The following is an 8,053-nucleotide window of genomic DNA, read 5'->3' as shown; positions in this document are numbered from 1 at the left end:
CCCAAAACCAAACTTTCACTCTTCCATCCTTTAGCTCTATTTTCTTTTGGAACCTGATTGGCATATCAGAAACTTATACCTTTCCACTATCCCTACCACGTCATCTATACCTCAATATTACTCAGAATTGATCCTCTAACTACCCTAGCTAGACTTCTACCAGCATTCAGGCTATCTCTTCTACTGCATTTGAACCGCACTCCATCTATATATATATATATACATATTCTATTATTTATCGATGCTAACTTTTGTCCTTTTTCTTTTACTTTATTTGGAGTATACTTTAGTCTTAAGCAGTAAGAAGCTAAGGATGAACTTAGGGAATAGCAGTCATACTTCTCCTGCGTGATCTCTATTCTTACCCTTTTGGACTACATACTACCCCCTACTACCTTAGGGAGGGGATCTGTAGCAACTCTAATTTTTCATATCCATTTAATTAGCTGAAACTTAAAATACTAGGTATCCAAACCCGTCATTCAATTTAAAGGCTTACATACATCTTGATCTTATATCTTATAATTCCTACATGGAACTTGTGCCCTCTCCAAAACACTTGAGCTAACAACTCTCTATCTCACGCTATAATCGCATTTGGGACACTACTCCATAAGTGATCATTATCAGTAATAACCTTCGATCCCTTCTGAAAATATAGGACTATACCCTAACTTACTGCAACAAGATACTACATTTACCACTTGTCAAAACCATGTCAAATTAATGACTCTCTTATCATATCATAGCTCTGTAAATCATCAATTCATAGTTCTGACCTTCCATAGGTAGTAGGGTTATACTTTACACCTTGCTGATACACACAAGGTATACTAATCTCACTAAGATCTAAGCAAAACATCTGTCGAACTGTAAAAACCATCCAAAATTCCATACCGAAGACCAGATGGTCTCACTCTATAGATGTCACCTTTACTTTGTAACTAATCCGCAACCTCTGGTCTGATGGCAACTCTTGATGTAACTCGAGCTCATGTTAGGGTAACCGAGTTACTGACTCTAGTTACCACCCAACTGTGACCTTTTGATATTCTAGCTCTAGATCCCTAACCAGGAGTTCCCAACTCCTCTGTAGATATAGAACTCTCTTCTGGTATAATTATACCAAAACAGAGGCCATCCGCAAACACCCTCATTATGGAGCACCACGGGGATGCACGCAGCTCTACACAATAATCTCATGTCTGTACTGTAATCTGCAGCTTACAGAACAAACATCGAGAATATTGTATAGTTACTATGATATGTCCTGACAGACTAGGTCTCCTAATCTCTTATCTCTCTTGAATCTTGTAACACCCTCACTTTAGTTAGTCCGTACATTCGACTATTCCGGTGACTAATGTTTGTCCGGACAGCTAGAATGACTGGAACTATATATAAACTAGAGTGAGGAGTCATAAAGAAACCAAATAAGTGTAAGAAAAATTTAGGAAAAATTTTAGAAATAAAATACAACCAAGTTAAATGAGCCGGTGTCCTAGCGATGGGTAACCCAGTGGAAAGTTGCGGTCTTCGTAGCTAGAAGCCCTAAACCTAGGAGAAAATTCATGAAATAATTTTTGGGACTTCAGAGAAAAATCATTGAGGTTTCTATGGCATTAGAATGCCAAGAAAAGGCTTAGAAAAATTTTTCGATCGGTACAGATGATTTTGGCTCGATAAGCCAAATGGAGGGCATTTTAGTCATTTCGTCTTCAGAGATGATTTTTGACTGACTTGTCCAGTTAAGTAAATAATTATTATGATCTAAATTATAAATAAATATTGCTACAAATTAAATTGAAATTGAGTAAAAAAGAAAAGAAAAGAAAAATAAAATATAAGTAGATTAATGACATCATGCATGAGGTAATTAAAATTGCTAACCAATGGGAAATGGACAAGTCACTTAAAAGGGATAAAAACTAAACAAAAATGAGACAAAAATGAAAAAGAAATCTGCTTCATCTTCTCCAATCAGCCAAATTAAGAGAGAGAGAAAAGGAAAAGAAAAAAAGAAAGGAAGAAGGAGAAGGAGATGAACAAGAGCAGATACAGGGGTTCAGCAGGGGCAGCATGTTTCTCTTCCGTCCAGGTGAATTTGGCTCAACTTATACCATTGATTTTGGATATGTTTGAGGTATGTATGTGTAGAAGTTATGGTTAAAATTTGGTATTTGTTCAACGGTTGGATTTGGAGAGATATATTATTGAACACATGCTGTCTGCATTGTCTGCAAGTTGAATTTTGAATTTTGGCTACTAAAATTTGAGAAAAATAAATAGTTAAAATGCTTATAAAATTATTAAATTTGGTAAAAATGATATTTAGGATGTTGAGGCTATTGTGTTAAAATTTGATGAATTTTAGACTTGTGGTTTATGAGATATAAATTGTTTTGCGTGAGCTGTCTGAGTAAGACTGATTTCTGCAAAAATTCAGACTTTGAAGGGTTGAATGAATATTTTGATATCTCATGATATATAGATGATTTGATGCTAAAATTTTTACTAATATTGTATAGGGATGTCTTGAATATATGGTTAAAATTTGGGATTTATCTGACGGTTAGATCACTATATATAAATTTGAATACACAAGCTGCCAGATTGGGTATTAATGGTTTATGGATTTGAGATTTATGATAGGAGTTTAGTCCAATTTAAAAGGAAATACTGTTGAATTTTTATTGGATATTTAATTTGGAACAGTGAAGTTATAATTGATTATGATTATTATGGTTCTAGGAGAAATCTTGAAGAATAACAAGCTTAAGTTTGGTTTCAAAAAGGTTAGTGCTAACTCTTATATTTCTCTTTTTATTCCATGTTAGGAAGTTCAAGTGAATGAGAAATTGTTAAGAAATTGAATAAAATACTTATGTAGGAGTATGTATGAATAGTGGCAGCCAAGAGAGGGTTAGGGTTTTGATGGTTTAGTTGTAATTAAGTTTTTATATTAATTTCAATTAATGTATACATATGAATTGGAGTTGAATCTTTTTGAGTTTGTATGAGAATGAGATTTGATCAATTAGGGCTAGTATGAAAATTGGAGATAATGTGTTTGAATCGTTAATTGGAGTTCTAATGGTCAATTAGTGACCATTTGATGAAGTTTGACCCTAAATTGGAAGTAATTATGGCCTTGAAATTGAAAGTGGTATGCTACCCCCATTGTGCCAGAATACTGAACTTGAGTCCAGTGTATTCCTAGGGTTATAACTTGAGCTATGTTATTTCAGTTGGTTCAAGGCTAATTGAAAATGAAACTAGACATAAAATGACATAACTTTGATGAAGAAACCTGACCTAGAAAACCAACCTAAGTTACCCTAAAAATTGACCTAATACGGGTGATTAATATGTTATCCCTGGAAATTGACCAAATAAACAGTGTTCATTTGGTCATAAATCACTATAGAAATGTCCAATTAACCTAAAATTTATATCAATGGAAAGCTTAGACAATTTAGAACAACTTTCATGAAGAACACAACTCCAAATTTTGACCAGAACTTAATGAAATTGCCCACCAAACTTAGGACATCAAAACTGCCAGAATGGATTTTTGCCTAGAAATTCTGGGTACTGCCGTATCCGGCCAGTTATGGTATTTAGGCCATAAATTAAGCTACAAAACTCCAATTGGAGTGATTCAAAAAGGAAATTAAAGAAGACACATAAAGGAATAACTTTCATGAAGAAAGATTTATCAAATTTTTACTGTAGCAAGGTCCAATAAAACAGTGAATTTGGACCTCAAATTTTGAAAATTTGAAATAAATCCTAGGAGGCCAGGAATTGAGTTTGGCAATCAATGCCAATAAAAATAAAATGCAAAATGTGGTTTCTTGGTAAACTTAGAATCCACAAATTTATTATAAATCAAAAAGTCAACCTTTGAATGGAAATAGTCAAGTAAATAGTAACTTCTAGGACATAAGTAAAAGATTAGTTAAAACTTGTTGATAAATAGAGTTTTGGGATTTTAGTCTATCATAGTTGTTAAAGAGCTAGAATTTTCTCTAGAAATGTGATATTATGGGCTAGAAGCTCTATATTGAATTAGAAGTGTGTTAATTATTAAATTATTTTAATTGAAGAATGAGTTTAGAATCATATTATATTTATGGTAAATGAAAGTTCTAATGGTTAATTAGTGACCATTTGGCTGAGTATAATGAGAAATTGAAGTGAATGATAGCTTGGGATTTGAGGTTGGGTGTGCTGCCTTGAGCGCCCTGCAGGTCTGGATGTGAGTCCAGCATGTTTGGGCAGCTATAACTTGGATTGTGTAGGTTCAATTGATGCAAGGGCAATTGGACATGAAATTAGACACATAATGGCACAACTTTGATGAAGGAACCTTGTTTAGAAACTAAACTTAGGAGGCCCTAAAAATTGATAAAATTCGGGTAGCACCAATTCTGCCTAGGCAAAATGACCAAATGAACAGTTTTCATTCATTTGATCATAACTCAGTGTAGGAAAGTCCAATTGACCTGAAATTTATATCAATGGAAAGCTGAGGCAATTTAGAACAACTTTTATGTTTAACACAAACTCTAATTCTGGACTTAACAAAATGAAATTATTGGCCAAAGTTGAACTACCAAATCTGGCCAAAGGAGGGAGGAGAGAGAAAACGGGAGAGAGAGAGAGAGAGAGAGAGGTTGGGATGCACGCGGAGAGAAGAAAAGGAAGAAGGAGCCGGTCTGATTCGATCGGTCCAATCTGGTCCGGTTCGATTTGGCCGGTTCAATTTATAATATAAAATTTTAAATTTTTACTCTACCTTGGGACTGAAAACGAGGCCCGAAAATTCCGAAAAAATTCTAGAAAACTCAGAAAAATTCATAGACTCCAAATATATTTTTAGTTTTGTCATGTGGTCTTTAAATTAAAATTTAAAAATCATCAAAGTTTTTATTTTCGGAAAAATCGAACCCGATTTCTAAAATCGGAAAAATTTCAAATAATTTCCTAAAATTCAATAAAATAAAATATCAATAATTATCCAAAAAAATAAATTTAAGAAAAATTTTAGGGGTGTTACACATTTATTATTTAATTGGGTTTAATCTAATATTTTTTAAGATTTGAATGAATGTAGAAAATATTTAATTGAGTTGAATTAAATACTCATTAAACTTTTAATTTCAACTTTAAATGGACGTGGGCTTGATTTTTTGAGGCTTTATTAAATCATCTTTTAGTTAATTAATAAAACAAAAAAAGAAAAGATAAGAAGAAAAAGAAAAAAAAAATTGTAACAACCCAGAAAAAAAAATGATTGATTTGAGTTTGGCGTGTGACAGTGGATTTCCACTGTCACTGCCAACATTTATAAAAAAAAAAATTTTCAAAAGAAAAACGGGAGGAACCCCCCCCCTCCCGCCCCCGCCCCCAATTTCTCTTCTCTCCCTCTCCTTCCTTCTCTTCTTCTTCTTTCTTTTTTCGGTGACCTGCCGGCGACATTCCGAGCAGCTCCCCACCCGGCCGGCGACCCTCTAGTGACGGCTAGAAACCAGAAACGGCGGCAAGAGAGGGAGAAGAGAGAGAAAATATGCGCACAGTGGGCAGCGGCTTTCCGGAGCGATTCCGGCTTCATCCGATGTCCGATCGAGGCGATTCAGGTGGCGTTGGAAAGCTTGTTCCGAGAGCTTTCTTTTGATACCAATTTTGCAGCAAATGGAGGTCGGATGAGTGAGATATGGAGGAGAGAAGTTTCGGGTTTTTCAAGCTTTTTCGTCAGATCTAGGACGATCCGACCATTGGATCGACGATCCGAGACCACATATGGACTGAGGAAGAGGAGAGGAACATGATGGTATGATCAGATCCGGCAAATGTCGTCGGCGACCGGCGGACGGCCACCGTGCGCGGTGGCTCCTTCGGTGGCTCCGGTGGACTATGGAGATGATTCAACTTCCAGAGGCTTCTTCATAAATTTTTAGAATTTTTGAGACACAGATAAACTTCGGGTAAGACAATTTTTATTATTTCTCTGTCTGTGAAGCATAAATACAGTGTTTCTTAAACAGGAAAAATTGGAGAAAAATTCTAAGAAAAATATATGATGAAAGTAAAATTATTTGGAGATATTCTATGGTGTTTGTTGAATTTTTGAGTGATTGTAGAATATTTTTGAAAAATATAGATGGAATTTAGTTAGATTTTTAGCATATGGGCATATAAGATTATTTGAAATTAAGACAATTAAATTTTATATAATTGGTTGAAGCTTGAGGATGGAGGTTTAAATATGTGAATATTTAATTAGGTTAAATTAATAATATGTTAGATGTTGGAAACTTATGGAATAGAGTAAAATTCTTGAATAAAATATTCATGGGTGATTAGAAAATTATAATTCATTTTGCAATAGCCTTATAATATTATTAAGGACCGCGGGGCAAAATTTTAGAATTTTTAGAGCTTATTTGAGTGGATTTTTGAAAAATGTCAATTATAGGGACTAAAACGTAATTTTTAAGATTTTGAGTATTGTCTGATTTGGAGGGCCCATGTGACACCCCTTACCCGACTACAGTGTAGCCGAGCAAGTTATGCCACTCAGTGTGCCGGAGCACTCTATTTTATCTTAATTCATTTTTATCATAGTTTTGAAAATAATTTGTGAAATATAATTCATTTATTGAAATTGTAATTTATTTGAGGTTCCGAAAATTTTAAAGAAAATCCGGCAGAGTACCGGCTAAAAATGGAGAAAACCGTTCTTCTGAACCTGTGAAAAACACTTCCTATATTCTTATTCATTCATCTCAACTCCATTTATCAAAATCTCAATATTTTTCAGTTCACATTCATTTCTCAATCATTCATTTCATGTGATAATCATATATATATCACAGATAAACATTCACTTTTTCATTTACAAACACAATTCTCATTATTTACATGAGCATCAAATTATATTTCATAAGTTCATTTACACATGAGAAAATAAGATCAATTACAAAATACCAAAATGACACCTAGTGTCCTACCAATGCACTGTAGCCTGTGAGGTGACACGGACACTATGCAAAACTGCAGGATGGACTTACCCAATCTGTGGTCTACTGGCTCGATCAAGATCTTCGCACTCACGCTGCAAAAGCGACGCTAAGCATAAAGCTTAGTGGTGCAAATAATAAAATAGAAAGAAATAATATGCAAATAAAAATCATAATTTCTTAGCCATTGTGTTCATAAGAACTGAATAATTACCAACTTAATGTTTAGTCGAGGGCTAATTACGTTTTATGATATTAACTTCTTCATGCATTTTGTTTATTTATTTTCTTCATGATCTTGAGTTTCTTTGTATTCTATCGTAATCATTTCTGATATTTAATTTTCGTATTTTCTTTAACAATCAGATCAATTACAGTTATACTTTTCCATGCCCAAGTAACCTATACAAATTGACCGGACTGGATAAACGGATAAACTAGCACTGGGTACCAGGTACCTCGGGCCGTCACACCATCGGTCACAATGTGTCTCCCGGTGTGCAAACAGAATGGCTAATAAGCCATATAAGCAATAAGGCATAAAGCCAAGTAAAACATCATAATCAGTATAGCCATAGGCTATCACATCACGTAATGGCAATGAAGCCATACATCATACGCAGATCTTGCTATCGTAACCCTAATGCCATGCCAACCTATCCAAACCAATCACAAAAGGCCTACAAGGGCAGATGATACATTTGACTTCTTCAATATTAGAATTTCAACTATTAATGTCACTATTCACTTCAAGAGTCAACAAAAAGATGACTTTTGCATAGAACATAGGTGCATTGGTTTTAACACTCCCAATGTACCACATTTTGCATTTAAAACTTGTTGGTTTTGGTCACTTTCTCAAAGCTTAGGTCATTTTGGCAAAATTGTCAATTTTCGATTTTGGTGCTCCGAAGTTGCACTGTTCTATTGGTCGATCTACTGTTGGAATTTGACAAAACTTCCTTCATAGAAAATGTTCCTTATTTTGTCTAGTTGAATCTCTTTTTTAATCACTCCATTTGGAGTTT

This window comes from Hevea brasiliensis, chromosome 9, assembly GCF_030052815.1.
Source record: "Hevea brasiliensis isolate MT/VB/25A 57/8 chromosome 9, ASM3005281v1, whole genome shotgun sequence".
NCBI lineage: Eukaryota > Viridiplantae > Streptophyta > Magnoliopsida > Malpighiales > Euphorbiaceae > Hevea > Hevea brasiliensis.
This window is presented reverse-complemented; position numbering follows the sequence as displayed.